Below are 16,842 nucleotides of genomic sequence, written 5' to 3' on the forward strand. Positions count from 1 at the left end.
CCTCCGCTCAACCCTGCGGTGGTGTGCTGCACTGCATGATTTGGTCTGAATACGGCCTAGCAGGCAGGCTTAGCTCCTGTCTCTTTAAGGCCCCCTTCCTGATGAGCCCACTCCGTTCTGATTGGCCAGCTTTCCGGAAGGTGCCGAGGGGCAGTATCAGAGATGTGTTAAGTTACTGCTGATGCAAACCCAACATTTCCTGCTTTACTGCTTCAAATTAAAAGATTTGAAATGACTAAATAACAGGAGACTTTTATTGTGAAGAATTTACAGGAAATTAAACGTGTTCCTCACCAACTCAACTCGAGTCATGGCTCAGCATGACTACCCCCAAAACAATGGAAAAATGCTGTTATGTCAGCGGAGTGGAGCAGTGAACTTGCACTGTGCGTGGAGCAGATGACCATGTAAAGAAATCTGTCATGAGCTGGCGTCGGCTTGAGCTGAAAGTAGAAAAAAATGTTGGAAACCAAGTGTTCAGAGCAGTCTGAAACCGGTGTTTTTTGCTCACATTGATTACTTCTACATATGTTTACATCATTATTTGACACTTAAGCCATGTTTAATATCAACATCCAATATTGTAACATTATATATATATTTGACTGAAAACAAGGAAAAGCATAATAGCTCCCCTTTAAGCATTTGCATATAACCACCAAATTACCAAAAAAATTATGGCAAAATGCAGCATCCACTTTAACAAATATTTGGAGCTATCAAATGTTGTTGCAGCAGTACTATAACAGTTATTGCCTCTGTCTCCGGATTAGCTGAATAGACACAGGTGCCACCTCTGAGGGTGCTGAAGGACCTAATGTTGTTGTTGCTCCACCTTGGATTCCAGATAGAATAGACAATGTCAGCCTGATCTGGATGAGATTACATGATGCTTGCGACACATGGCCATGTGCATGTTAGAGACTCAAGGAGGGTTGTTTCATCTAGGCAGGAATGCCAAACAGCGAACTGTTAAACAGCTTTGCACAAGTCCTCTTAGCAGCTATCTCATTTTGATGAGGAAAACAAAGCCTGAAATAGAGACAGGATTGTTGCCCTCTGCACTGGCAGAACACTCCTTCATGACCTGTGGCACACACAAACACACCCTCCGCCTCCTCTATACCCAACAAAATTCAGTAAAATGAAAAAATTTACAACCCCCCGCCTCCTTTTCTGACCCTCCCTCCGCCCCTACTAATTTTCGAACAGTCCCTTACACTTGCAAAAAAAAAAAGGTTTGCCCACATTTGATGGTTTGAAGTTCAACGTTTTATCACACAATAAAACATATACTGCCATAGTGAGATTCATTTACATATCATTAAATAAGAAACCAATTTTGGTGATCTATAGTGTGCTGTATGTGCAGATTATCACTCTGTTAGCTTTTGAAGATAACTCACAGACAAAACACTGAGAGGTTGTTATGAAATTCCAACAGCAGGTATGGAGAAGATAAAATTCTTGAGATCTGTAAAGTATCACTTCCACCTGTTGTAAAATCCATCAGAGCTGTCTACAGTTAAAACGCTGTATTGTCTGATGCAAAGGTGGTTATAATAGAGGGCTGTGATTGTAGCCACAATACAGATTCCATCTGGTCTCTAATCTACCGCAAAAATCTTAACATTACAAGGAAGGTGAAGTTGCAGGGTGGGGAAGAATGTTGAGATACATTTTTTCAGTGATTGGCTGCTTTGAAAGGAATAAACATATTTATGTTTCACTGGAATATTTGATTGCAGTAAATGTTTTGTTTATTTAGGAAAATGTCTTACAGCCACAGTGGTAGACTGAGGTAGAGCTGAATATGTTGTTCTATCAGCATGCTATGTACCATAAGAGGCAAATGCATATTTATGTGTCATGATGTTTTTGTAGTTTCACAAGGACAAACCAAGGTGAATATTAAGACTAATTTCCTAATAGGCATAGTACTGTTGAATTAAAAGCTAATTATTTGAAATAAGCTTTATGATGTTAAGTCTTGACCCTTTCTGCAAACCATAATAAGAAAGGCAGTGTCTGGATGTTTTAGAATGATCTCTGAAGCACTCTATAACGATTTGTCCTTAACCACGCCAGACACAGAGGTGCTATCTCACTGCTTTTGTTTCCTTAGTTTTACTGTATTGCAGGGTTCACAGGAAGAGGTCACAGTTTTGTATCAGCATTGTGAGAGAGAAAAATATTTTTTCAGAGATAAACCATTTCCCCCCCTCAGTACGGAAAAATAGCCGTACGCTCACACATCTTGTGCAGCATGAGAAAAAAAACGCCACATTCTCTCACATTGGCCTGTCTGGGATAGAAGAATGCTGCTTTGCTTGAGGTAAGGAAAAGCAATGGCCGTTTAATTAACCTTTCCTGCCTCAATCTGCTCACAACAATTTTGCCTGTGACTCCCTTTAATAGTTTAATGACCTTGCTGTCAGTAAGACTGAGAAGGACTGAGTCAAAGTATGATTTAATTAAAAGAGTCCATATGTTTAAGACTGTACCTACGCAGATGCAGAAACATTGGGGTTCCTGGGAGTGACGGAGCTGACCTCGCTATTGAGTTTCAAAATGACAGCATGCAGCACAGTGTAAATAATTAGACGAGAAAAGCGAAAGAAAAGCGCCCTTTGAATAAGGCGGCTGTATGTTTGTCACAAGTGTTGTGTTTTTATAATCAATGTCCAGTAGTGCTGGCTTTATCCACAATATGGTGCTAGTGTCCCTTTCAGAAAAGACACGGCTTCTATATGCGAACCAATTGCATTAAAGAATAAATACCTTGTAGCCTTCACTCTATGAGGGATGGTTTCTTCTTTCTACATCACATACGAACACACTCCTGTGCTTGGTTAAGTCTCTTTTTTTCTCATTAGAAGCTTCTCTCATGTGGAGTAGAAACAGCCATTCTGGCACAGTCATTGATATAAAGGCTTAACATTGACACTAAAGGGAAGCAGTAAATTAGTCTGCTAAACTAACTCTTTTTCATTTACTACCACCAATTGTCTTTATAAAAAAGTTGTGCTGGAAATTATACAAGTTTCTCTCTACGCCATGTTTTAGACAATGATTTCAGCTTCCTAATCTTTTTTTCATTTTGTGGTTCAAATGAGACTCGGCTTCTCTATCCTTCACAGCAGACTCTGCCAGCTCAGAGAATGATGGAAGAGTGCCATGGTCACCTGTGACAGCTCAGCTGACTGTCATACACAGTACCGGTCCACTGATGAGAGTGAAATTACTTCATAATAGTAGGGGTGTTCCTGGGTTTATATAACGATATGATAATCCTCTTTTCACACAATGATGATAATGATCATTATTATGGCAGGGGAGTAGGGGGCGAGGAAACCGCTCGGAATGGAGACTTTGCTGCATAATCCGCCTGCCTTGAAAGGTTAAATACGGATTTGAATATTATGATCCCCCACTCTGAAAATGATAGTGCCGTATTTGAAGCAAATGTGCTCATTGTGCACTTTACCTTGCGGAGCAGCATGAGTGGCACACTCCACCAAAGAAGACATGCTTGCGGTGCTGTATTTGCACAATTGGTAGTAAAAAAAAAAAAAGCATTAAGAAGAATGACTGACTTGAGGAATCCACTGTTAGAGGAGTTGTTGTCATACTTAAGTTTAATTGGGGCTGTAGTAGCCTAAAGGTTAGCAAAGCAGGCTTTGGACCAGAATTGCTAGAGCAGGAAAATGTGGGTAGGGAAGTGAATGTGTAATGCTTTCTGCTGCCTTAATGTTGCCCTACAGTGCCATCATGTTTCCCTTAACCTCTCACTTAACCCCAGCCTCTCCAGTTGTAGATCTGGTGCAAACATGGGCAGCTTCCAAGTGCAAATGTATGTAATTGGGTTTGTAATGGGTACATATCCGGTTAAATATACTTCTCTGCCAGTGAGAAGCTGTGTGTAGCTGTACGAATGTGACTGAGAGCACAGATAAAAAATAGTACCTATACACTAACATCTAAAATGTATAATAATTGTGAAGAAAGATTTTAAGAAATATGTAGTCCAACGTTTATCTAATGATTTCTAATATCATTAACACACATACAAATCTTTTTCAGTGTATTTAATGTATTTATAGTTGTATCTGCATGTCTGACAATGTTTTGAGTATCAACAAGACTACAGCCATGCTAGCAGCTCTGTGAGGCTGTACATTGGGCAGGGTGGTGCTTTGAGCTAAAAGCTAACATACCCAGAATGACATATAAGTATAATACTCACAATGACTAAGTTAACATGCTGCTTTTCAGCAGGTATTTTTTTACCATGTTGTTCATCTTACTTTAGTGTTAGCATGTCAACCCAGTGGCACTAGGTTAAAAGTTACAGAATCACAAACGTTATTAGGATTCATCCACTGGGTATCATGAATAGCCTATCTGTTCAAAACGTCATGGCAATTCATCTGATCGATTCAAGCTTATAGCTAGCTTATAAGCTTGAAAAGGGGGTTCTGAAAAGGTAGTAGCTGAGATTTCTAGTTAAAAATAACCACCTCTACAGCATAATCCACTCCGCCTCTGTCAGATATGCCTAAATACACAGTTTATGTTTGTTGCTACCATAGTAAGCTGTGGTTAGCTATCACTCACAACTGCTTGCTTAAACTTGTTGTGGTTCAACCTCTGAAAACCTTATCCTTGTTTACCAAGAAAACCCAAGATCTGACGCACAACACCAAAATGCAGCAGAGAGGCGAGATTTTAGAGAGTAATTTAACACTAGACTGAAAGCAGGGTTTCACTGTGCTCTGGTTGAAAGTTTGAAAGAACCACACCCGACAGTGATGTCACAGTGTACACCTTGGGGTACACTGTGACATCACTGCGGCACAGTGAGAAGTTAAACCACCGGAGATCAGTAAAAACAAGATTTTAAGCACATATTATTTAAGAACATTAAGAAAGTGTGCAGTAATAGTTTATTGATGTTTAAATGCTACACATAATGTCTTTAAATTGTAGCTGAAAAGTTGCCATTGTCTTATATGTGATTCTTTCTTTTTTTCTAATAGAAATAATTACATATATTCCTTATTTTAATGTTTTTTTTATAGCATTATATTTCCTAAAATAATCATTAACTCACAATGTTATAACTTCACACATGCTATCTTGCGAAAAGAATTTTTTTTTTTTTTTTTGTCAGAATTTATTTGGCCTCCTGGAGTTTTGCATCCAGCTGCTACTATTCCAATTTTTTCTGTTGACTGTAAATGAATCCTTGTTCCATATTGTAGGATGTACATGGGATTATAGCATTGTTTAACAGCCTCCCTCACATAATCTCTCTGTTCAAACATACACTATCATAATCAGTGAATGGAGGAAATGGGACTTGTAAAATAAGATTTTACCCTCAAGAATTTCATAATTACGTAGAGACCGTGAACCTGAAGCAACTTCATAACGTAATGTGACATGATTTGTTAGGTGCTGAAAATAAGAAGTAGTAACATAAAAAAATGCACAACAGAAACAATACAATGACTTAAGAATGAATAATAGTGAACAGATAGTTTTAATCACGTGCCAGGCAGAACTATCATCAATAAAATAAAAATCATGCTGATGGAGAAACTGTTAGGAAAGTCTGTAAATGTAAGTGTTGATTGTTGTGTAAGTGTTGATGACCACTAAAGTTCCACAGCGGTCAACTTCTGCTGCAAGAACTTCATGACTTTTGTCATCTGAAAAACTTGTTGGACATTCACACATTTTCTGAGTTCCACTAGTCACTCAGTTCAAGAGGAATTGAATGAACCTCAGGTGACCTACTTTTACATGTGAAGGCAATGTTTTTGCTGCATCCGTTCCATCAAAAACATTACACACCTATTACATTATGTGCTTCTTCTTAACAATTTGGAGAATGATCTTTTTAAATGACTTCATGAAAAAAACAATTGGCCCCTTTCTATCGCTGTAACCAAGAAACAAGAAAAATAGTCTTGCTACATTAGAAATTGCCACATTGTGATGATAGTGAACCATTCAAAGGGAAAGGTTAGACGCCACTTCAATATAAAGGGTGAAAATTTATGGACTGCTTAGTAGCTGCATAACAATAAGAGCAAAATTGAGCACAGCTGGCTTCTACATGGAAGATAAACAATGTGTTTCAAGCTTAGCGCTCTTCCTCAGGCAGCATCCTGTGGTGCCCCTGATAGTGATCCTGACATTCAGCCTCTGCAATGTAAACACCTACCTGCTGGTGGTGAATATCAGACCTTAAATTTACCATCTCAGTGTGGTGGATGGACTGCACACTCTGGTCTGTTAAAGAAAAAGCCCAACATACAATGTCAAGCGTGCGTGTAGTGTCTCTAAACAAGATCTTCATGGATCTAGAACTGCTTTGTCCTTACATCTAAACACTAAACTCAGATACCAGTATCTGAAGGACACCATGTGACAGGTACCAACATTTGCTGCAGTTGACCAGCACACTTCATTATCTGAATCACATCTAGAATAGATGATTTACCGTAGCCACTGGTTAGGGATTACACAGGGAACAAGCAACGTCTTAAATGGAGGCTAACAAAAACAACTCTCAATTGATGTACCGTATGTTTTGGGAAACACTGAATTAAACTGATTATGTGTCCCCCACATGTCCCACATGAGACCTGATACTGGAGACCTTAACCAGTGTTATGCACTGTTAAACATGGTCCTCTTTAGTCAAGTTAAAACATAGGAACAGTCCTGTGCTGAGACAGTAATTACTGCAAAACTTCTTAGAAATTATAGTAAATGGAAAAAAAATAAGAATTGAATTGTTCAAATAAATATCATGTCATTTATTGATATGGTTTTTGTTTTTTTGTTTATGATTGATGTGGACCTGTTTCAGATGAAATTTCACTAAAATTAGGTTAATTTCCCAAAGCATACAGGACAGAACTATTACTTGAGTGGTAGCAATATGTTGGAAATAATGCGTTAATTGCCTGCGTATGACCTGTAAATAGTAATAGTGGTGTGGGTTAAGCTATTTAATTATTACAGTAATTTCTGGAATAACTGTATTCTACATAGAATATACAAATTACAGGAAATTATACTGTTATTACCAAGATATTACTTAACTATAACAACATATCTTGGTAATAACAAGATAATAGGGAGGTAAAAGGAGAATATCTTGGCAATTTTAGTGTTACATAATGGGGCACAAAGTAAGGTGGATGTATATAAAGATGGAAAATGTTAGTAATAACATGGTGGTGTAGCAATAGGTTAATGTGCTCCCAATAACCAGGTTCTAGCTGGTAAATATTTTCTCGATAATAATTAGGTAATAGTGTTAAATCTTTACAATTGTAGACTAATAATGGAAGTAATATGAAAGTTGAATCTGATCAAAGTAACAGTATGGTAAAAATATGGTAATATGGTAACCATGGCTGTGTATGAAATCACTCCCTCCACTCATTCACTACTCCCTATACAGCAGACACTCAATAGTGAGCAGTAAATTTCGGACACTTACTAGTCATCGTTTTGCATCATCACTGTAAGCTGTACAGTCCCACAACTGTAATTTATAAAATGTGGCACATTGTGGGATTGTTAGCAGAAACTTTTTGGTTCCATTGTGTTTTTTTTTTTTTTTTTTTTTTTTTTTTTTTTGAGGGCTCTAGATACACTCAGAATTCAGAAACTCAAATAAAATGGAAGACAGTAAATATAGTACACTATATAGAAAATAGGGAGTGACATTGCCCGTATGTTGTTATATGAGAAACATGGTTATACAATATATTCTGGAATTTCATATGTAATTTTTAGTCTTGAAAACAATCACAGCTTTTCCCTTCTAAAGTCTCAGGCAGATTCAGAATATTTAATTGCATACAAACTATATTTAATATACTGGCTTTTGTCTTTTGTCCCATTGCCATGCAATACTATATGGTTTTTTCTGATTATAGCTCAATAGTAATAAAAAACTATATTCTTTCTGGGGTTATATGCAAATTCACAACTTGATATTTGACTTATATTATATCATCTGATGACCAGAGCATTATTTAAAGCAAATAACAACAGAACAGGAGGGATATTCTGCCTGCAGAGCCCTGGCCACAGTGTGCATGTTTGTATGATGCATACATATGTGCTCCTGTCACCCTGCTGTGCATACAGCAATGTGAAGCTAGTATGTGCAATACAGTGAGAGTGAGTGCAGTAGTGGTTGTGTAGTTTGTGCCAAATTTCAAACATGATTTACATTCTCAATGTAATGTATTAAAACGTTGACAGGGCAAAAGGGATTCACAAGATGCTGCATTAGAAACTCAATTTCTGTGATGAATTGCCTGAAGCCACTGAATTACAAACTGCTCCCTACCACCTTCCCCCGACTCACCCCCTCCCATGGCTCAGAAGTTTTTTTGTGCGTGTCAAAATCTTCTTAAACCTCTCTCTTAATCTGATCTGCTGAATGTGAGAGGGTGAAAGGATTTTCAGACTAAAAAGCATTCATTTTTCGTCTTGTTGTGCATTGCCTTTTCCAAGTGCTGGGTCAGTAATATTCAAAACTTGCTGCTTTGCTCTTCCGTCTCCTGAGCACCACTCCGGTTGTCTCTGGCTTATGGATGTCCTTTCCACACCCGCTCTTTCGTCATTATGTGTGACTGGTGAAAAGCTGCCACCATACTAAACTAAGTGTAAGCATTATTAACTAAGTAGTAGAGATTGATAGTGACAAATATGTATATAAGGTACTAACACTGGCTAATGTACAGTGTGTACCATTCATACACAGTGTGACTTTACTGGACTGCATACAATGAGATGATAAATAAAACTCCTAGCCTTTGGTATTCAGTCAGTTATATGGCACAAAGAAGAGATGTGCAAATGAGAGAATATGAAATGATGATTTAGGAAGATAACATGCAGCATTTTTTTTTTACCTTATAACAGTTAGAAGTAGGTTTCCTGTAAGGTATCATGCTAGTAGTTCTTTCATTTATTTCCAGAAACCTAAATGGGAAAGTCATACAACTGTATCTCTTTGCAGGAGTTTTTGAGGCAGTATTGAAGCAGTGCAGGCAGTCTTTTTTTATTTTTTAGGAAAGTCAACAACATGCAACTGAAGACTTTTTTTTGGTATATTATCAGGCTAAACCAAATTCAAACCCTGCTCCTCATGCAGTCTTCTATGTGCCACTGCTCTAACAATATCCTAATTAACTGTCACACAGAAATTGTGGTTTATGAACCCTTAAAGGTGCAGCGTGTAGGATTTGGTGGCATTTAGTGCCCCCCCCTACGGGTGAAGGAGAACCGACGGTGGCTGCTTAAAATGTGAAAGGCCCTTTCTGGTTTGTCTGTTCTGAGCTATTGTAGAAACCTGGCCGGCTCCCTATGTAGATATAAAGGTCTCATTCTAAGGTAATGAAAACATGATTCTTATTTTCAGGTGATTATACACTAATTAAAGAATATTTATATTATATTCCATTTCTGCTAAGTCCGTTCTGCTAGTTTCCACTAAATTCTACACACTGGTCCTTCAAATTTAGAGCAGTTAGACCTCATTATTGATGCAACAAGTATTCACATTAAAGTTATACTCTACTTGAAAGTTGGCAGTAGTAAGTTTCTAGTTTCCTCTGCAGAGAGTTGTGGTTGTGGCCAGGTTGAATTTAGTCGGTTACAATGGAACAGCCAAATTTACAATGGAAGTTAAATCTTTCAAAACATCAATAAAAAACCTCACAAATCACCCGTACAATGTAATCAGTACACTGAATACCTTGCTTTTGCTTGTGCTGTCATGCTCAGATGACGATCACAATGTTGACAGAAACTGTGTATTTAGCTGTATTTTCTTGAAAATATGACTAAACATAGTGAGCCTTTGTTAAGGACAGTTGAAGTGGAGAGTAGTGGATTATACACTGTAGTGTGGTTTGAGAAGTTACAATGCTTAGACATCATCATAACTGTCTGAATTCAAGCCTGAGTCTGAATGCCTCAATCTGCTGTTCTCGGTCAATGAGGAAAATACAAGCTTTTCAAAGCTTTTTAAAGCACAAGACCGGCCCAAGAATCAACACTCTTCCAGAAGCATTTTCTGCCTGAAATCAGAACGTGGATGAATAACAAAATCAATATTCAACTGCACAATAACATGTCAAATGGATAAATCAGTCATAAGTCAGTCCAGTGGGTTGTTGTACAATGCAGAAAATGAAACTTCATGACCATTAATTTAGCTTGAAGAAAGAATAATCCAGCAATAATAGTCATAGATGAAAGCATGAAAAAATACATAAGTGGCAGGGCGTATTTAAAAACTACAGATGTTGACTTAAGATGAATTAAAAATACATTTAAGTAAGTTTTTGTGTTAAAATGCCGAGTACAATTTGTCATATTTACCTGACAACGACCTTTTGCAGCTGTATAAATTATGACTCATAACTGTCAGGAACAAAAGTGGAAGACATTGTTAAAGTCAATGTTATTCTTTGCCTTGTAACCGTGGCGATTTTATCGTTTCCTAAGTCTAAACATGTTGTGTTCATACCTAAACCTTACCAAACCTTTACCACAGCTGTGGTTAGATCAGAAAATGTTGTTGCGCTACTGACAAATGATTGTCATTCCGCTATAGGTGGCGGCGTCACATCAGAAAACACTCATCTTTCATTTCAGAAGTCATGTACATTGGAGGATTTGAAAGAAGAGCATTGGTCACTGGTTCAAACATTCAAAATGACCCACAGATGCTGATATCTTCCTGACAAGACACCTCTTGCGGCCAGGTTGAGTTATGGCTGTTTTGACTGGTTGTCAAGCTGAAGTTTGTTATTGATACAGTAGTGAGAGATAAAGGAACAAGCATTTGGTTTTCCATTAAGTGAAACTGTGCTAGTGTTTGTCTGGTGATGTGACAGAAATTCACACAATATATAGAGGCCTATACGTTTCCTAATTATTACATTTCCTGCTTAGCTTTATTACTTTTTGCCCCCCAAAACAGGCCAATCATAGTTCAAAGTTCAAAGCAGGCAGAATGACAAAGTGTCTGATGTGTCCTGTGCAGATCAGTCTTCAGTGCAGACGGTTACACCTTATGGTCATGTAGGGTGCCCACCCAGAAAAAACGAAATGTCTTCCTTCTGGATTTATTTTGGCGTTGAGCCTGGTGTGTCAGAAATGGGATAATAAAAATATAAACAGTGAATGGAAAGCTAGAAGATAAACACAATAAATAACTGGAGGAGGAAAGTACTTTTTCACATGAGCGTCTGATTCATTGTTTCTTTGGGTTCATGTTTTATATGGATGATCGTGCCGGCCCGCGTGATTGTGCCTCTCCTCATTGTTCTTGTTGATTTACAGCACCAGTACAATGGTGTAATATGAGTTTGGCTTTGCTGCTTGAGAAGAGGTTTTGAGTAATGCAAGCAGGGCCTTTTGTTTGTGAGCTTGATTGCGAGGAGTGGGGAAGCCTTGGAGCTGTCATCCCAATAAAGAAAGCTCCTCTGTACAGCGTTAACACCAACATCCAATCAAAAGAGGGGGAAAAACAGATTTAGTTCGCTGCTGTTTGCTTTTCACAGAGAAAGGCCATGCATTAATGGAAATCCAAATATTCCAGCATTACCAGAGGATGATAATGTAAATTCAAGTTAATATTGGTACAATGTGTGTGTGTGACAGTTTGCCATAATGCGCTCTTCCTGGATTAGTCATTCATTAAACAGGTTTGCCATGCAAAGCCACTGTCAGATTTTTGTCAAGGAGGACAGAAAAGGAGAGAAAACAGTGCCAGCAGAAGCTCTTACAATTAAAAATCTGCCGCCTGATTATGGTGACCAGTTTAATCTGGAGCATGTGAGTTCCTCTGTAGATCTGGAGCAAAAATTCTTTGCAATAATAGACCAGAAAGACAGGCAAAACAAAAGATTGTATTAAAGCGCTCTGTTTGGTTTAAAAGGAGCTGGGAAGCATTGTCAGGAAAATTATGTTGTTTCACATTAGATGGTTTAGAATAACAACATCTATTTATACCTCTTTTCTATTCCTTCTATGTGGAGTCTTTTTATTTTGCAGGGCTCTATAATATGAGAGTGTCTGTTGATATGAGAAAAGGATCTAATGCCTTTGTGTTTAGTGTGCAGAGATCTTCAAGAGATTAAGAGCTTTTGTATATGCATTTATTGTGTTAAAATATTGAACAGTGTGTAAACTTTTAATATTCTATATGCTGCTAACATTCGCCAGAGTGTTTCTTCTTTTAAACCACAGGGTCACCATTTCCTAGTAAAAATATTATGATATAAAATTTAGGTATGCGGCTTCCTTAAACTCTAATTTTAAGACAATAACATAAAATCTGGATGAAGGTCAGTTATATTAACATGCAATAAAAATAAGATAGATAATAAGATAGAACATGAAGAATAATTGATATCCATTCTGTCCTATATATCTTGGAAGTTGTTGGTAGAAATAACATGAAAAGGTTCATGCACATCTTGTCCCAAATGCACACAAAAAATATTTTTAAACTTCTCCTTATGTTATAATGATTTAATTCATCCATCAAACATGATAAATGATAAATACTTTAAAATCTATTAAACAAAATACAAAAAATATAACCCCTATTTACAAAGACACAGTAGGTTCAGTTTGCACTCTCTGTCTACTCAGCTCCCTCTAGAGTCAGCAATGCTGGTCTTCCCAAAAACCTTAATTTTTACACAAAGCCTGGTCAGTGTAATCTTCAAACTACCCGAAAACACTTGACACACCATGAACCATTTAAATCAACTCTTTCCCCCCTAAACCAGATTACAAGTCTGATTTCAGGCTCTTAATCTGACTACTGTACACACAGCAGCATGACAGTCACACACACACACATACACACACATACACACACACGCACACACACACAGCAATACAAACTGAAGGAAAATAAAGATCAGCACAGCTGCCACAGACTATTATGACACAAAATGTAGTTTTGGCTTATGTCAGTGATAACAAATGATACAGACACAAGCAAATTTAAATGATCAAAATACTCTCTTTAATGTAATTTGACTTGACAAGAGCTCGAAGAATGAAGAATTCTCTGTGATACCATGACTGTGTGTTGTGGCTGTAGTTTTCTTAGTTGTTGTAAAAGACATTTTGAATTGCATGAAAACATACAGTAGTCAACAAATTTCTCTTGTCCAAGAAAACATTAGCTACAGTTCAGCATTACATGCAAACCTGGCTACTAAGTATATTCACTGAAGTACTGTACTTAAGTACAATTTTGAGGTAATGGTACTTTCATTTTATGCTAATTCATACTTGTACTTCACTACGATTCAGGGGAAAATCTTGTACTTTTTACTCATCTATATTTATCTGCAGCTATAGTTAAAAGTAACTTTGTAGATTCAACTTATACATATAAAACACAAGATCAGATTTTAAATAACAGCCAAAAAGCATATGATGAGCTAATAAAATACAATTTATTGTGAGAGAATAAACCAGTGCTTCCCAAACTTTTTGGATTGTGACCCCTCACAAAATCACTGTCTACTTTGGGCACGTTTCATTTGTGTGAGCTGTTAGCAGCTCCACTAAAGAGTGATTTCCCCTCTAAAGTTCTCGCATTGTGCCATTTAAATGTTTGAGGCTCTGAAAACTCAACAAATTTGTTGAATTTAGCGTTAGATTGGAAATCACTGCATTAATCAGCCTTACAGTATTTAAAGTAGTTCCAACCAACACCACCTCGACCAGCTGCTTTGGTACAATGGTGCTTACAGTACACACTGATGCACCAGTATAAACAGTCTAATAATGTACTCTTGATACATACACAAGTACATTTTGCTCATAAAACTTATGTAAGTAAGTTTTTAAATAAAAATATAAATGTTTTACTTGTATTTTCACATTTGTACCTTGTGATACTACAACTTTTACTTAAGTAAAGGATCTGCACACTTACTGCGGACACTAAATTACAGCATTTCTATTTTCTTTTTCTTTCTGAAGTTGAGTGGCTATTTTTATGAAATATTTTTTTAAAATGTAAGAAACAAGTGAAAACTAATCTGAACTACAAATACATGAACTGAATTTAGTTTCCTTTTTCTGTAAATAGTGACAATTATTATCAATTAACATGAGTTTTTGATTCGTATTTTGCAGCCATGAAGAAAACCAAAGCATACTGCAGGGTACGTCATATTATTATAGTGCCTGGCCCCAAAACACCACTTTACATAATTCTTGTTCATATCTGATTCATGCATTTTTTTTTCCTGCAGTCCCATTTGTTCAAGGATTTTCTGTAGGGTACAGCTAGTGCTTCAGTCATTGTGAAAGAAATAACGAGATACAATGTACCTGTTTGGATAAAAAACGGCAGATAGTAACGTAAGTTTGTTTGACTGCTTTTGTCATCATCGCCTCCAGGACACACAAGCATCATAAATACTCCATACATCCTCTCATACAATTCTGGCTTTGGGTGTGTGCTGTTTGTCACTCTTTGGAATTGATAAAAAAGATTGGTCTCTGGAGAATGTGTTGTTACTGTCATAAAGGGAAGGCCATGTCCACATTATTATTTTTCTCATTGCGGGCAGCAGTATGTGGCTTTTCAGAGCACTTTAATCTGCTCTCCAGCTGGACACGTGGGACTTGGCCTTGCCCCCTCGTCACCCCCAGCAGACTATATCAGATGGGGCCTCTGCCGCCACACTGGAACGATACAATCAGCATTCAGAACAATCCCCAACATAATAGGAGTTTTTCAACTGGTTGTTACGGCCCAAAAGTGGGTTGAAGGACCGTTCTGACACACAGATGTGACTGTTTAAAAGCATAGATAAATATAATATAAAAATCCTTCTCGATTTTTATATCCTCAATATAAACCAGAATGTAAATCTAATTTATTCGCAATTTTGTGAACTTATGTCACACATGCATGTTTGGAAGGTAAAGTTATTTTCATTTGAGTCTTCTGACCTCTTAGTTATAGGAATACATTTCCTTTTCTAAACATTTCGGCTGTGGGAAACATCCTTGGCCCTAAAGGGATCATGTTTTTGGAACTTCATGAATATCACGTCACTGTTCCAACTTTCTTTCTTATAACTATTGTGGTTCATCTGACCAAACTGTAGGTGATATAGCAGAACATGTTCCTGTAGTTTATTATTCTTGATATGTTTTTGAGTGTGTTTTTGAAGCAGTTTTGTTCCTCTTATTAAACACCCCGTCTGTGTTATTCGACTACCCTAAATGCCTCAAACACCTTATATTATTATGAGTTTTCCTATTTATGTTTTATGAGGTTTTTTTTTTTGTAATTGTAATAAACTTCTTAAATAGTTGATCGAGGGCTTTTGTGTGCCGACATGTGTGCCAACATTTCATAATTAATCAATCAGTCTTTTTAAATGTAATTAAATTTATCAAAAATTAATCTTCAACACTTTAAATAAACAAGATTTTTTTTTGGTCTTTCTTTTTTTTGTTTTAAAGGAAATTTTCCAAAATATGTGTTGTTCCAGCTTCTCACATGTGAGGATTTGTGGCTTTAGTTTTGTTCTGTTGGTCAGACAAAACAAGCACTTTGAAGAAGTCACCAAGCTGGGATGAGCATTTTTCACATTAAAAAAAAAACATTTTATAGACTAAAATATTAAACAATTCATAAAAAATGACGAATAACTAATGAAAATAATAATTAACCCATACCGTATTGCATTTACTATTTAGAATAAACCTGATCTGAAAGATGTACAAAAACATGGGAAAACTATAAAAACAATTTTCAGAGGAGAAGGAACAACAAAGTTATAAAATCTTGTTGTTATATCATTAAACTGGTGAAAAACGCTTCGAATTTAACTGAGTGATTGTTTTCCTTTCATACTGACTGACACTTACTGTTATTCCTATTTGAGCACCGTTTTGTTATTAATCAGTCAGGTCATGTGGTGAGTGCTGTCACTGCTGAAATAGCTTTAATATGGACTACCCCTCTGGGACAAACTTGGTCATTAACTCTAATGCCATTTTCTGCTACAGAAACCTTCCACCCTCCCTTTTCACCCCCTTCATTGATTCCAAAATCAAGAGGCAAACGACTCCCAAGACATTTAAGCACACTCAATTCCCCTTCTTGGAAACTAAAGGGGCTGGATCAAGTCTTTTGTCTGAACTCTGACCTGCTATTCCTCTGCACATAATCTCAGTCAGCCTGAGGACACGGGATTCACTTCACCTAGACTGACTGTCTTAAACAATTTGTGCCTTGTTACGAGCATCTGGGCACATCATTTACGGGGGTAAGAAGGGAGGGGTGAAGGGCGTTGAGAGAGAGAAAGCCAAAAAGCTCATGATGAAGACAAGGGGAGGACAGGTCAGATGGCAAGCTGCATCTTTAACATAGCTGCTATTGATTTTAGATTTTCCCCATGGGAGAGACAAAACATCAGATGCACAGTGTGACTAGTTAGCACCCCTGTCTGTGTCTACAGTATGTGTGTATGGGGATGTTGGTGTGTCTGCAGTGTTAGGTAAGCAACAGCCTGAATGCATCAGGTACACACAATACACGTTACTTGTGATTTTGTATCTAATGAGAGCTCACACAGGACTCTGACAGCAGCCATTTAGTATGTGCTGCTGTTCAGATGAGGACCTGATGCATGTTGCTTGGCTAAAATGATGCATTTAAATTGTAGCATTTAAACTGAAATTATAATTAATTCATCTAAGAAACCATTATGCATATTTATCTGTTACGTGTGTGAAAAT

General features: G+C 37.2%; 1 protein-coding gene and 1 long non-coding RNA gene across 4 annotated transcripts in view; one reads left to right on the top strand and one right to left on the bottom strand.

Annotated features, from left to right (window-relative positions):
- The window catches only part of scly (selenocysteine lyase), a 372,304-nt gene that overhangs the window by 186,804 nt on the left and 168,658 nt on the right, over window positions 1-16,842 (bottom strand). The window lies entirely within an intron of this gene.
- The window catches only part of LOC122989508, a 35,381-nt gene that overhangs the window by 9,534 nt on the left and 9,005 nt on the right, over window positions 1-16,842 (top strand). For both annotated transcript variants that reach the window (XR_006405085.1, XR_006405086.1), the window contains exon 2: window positions 10,702-10,811. This is a non-coding gene — a long non-coding RNA (uncharacterized LOC122989508). The remainder of the gene's footprint in view (window positions 1-10,701; window positions 10,812-16,842) is intronic.

Source organism: Thunnus albacares, chromosome 9 (genome assembly GCF_914725855.1).
Source record: "Thunnus albacares chromosome 9, fThuAlb1.1, whole genome shotgun sequence".
In the NCBI taxonomy this organism is placed as follows: Eukaryota; Metazoa; Chordata; class Actinopteri; order Scombriformes; family Scombridae; genus Thunnus; species Thunnus albacares.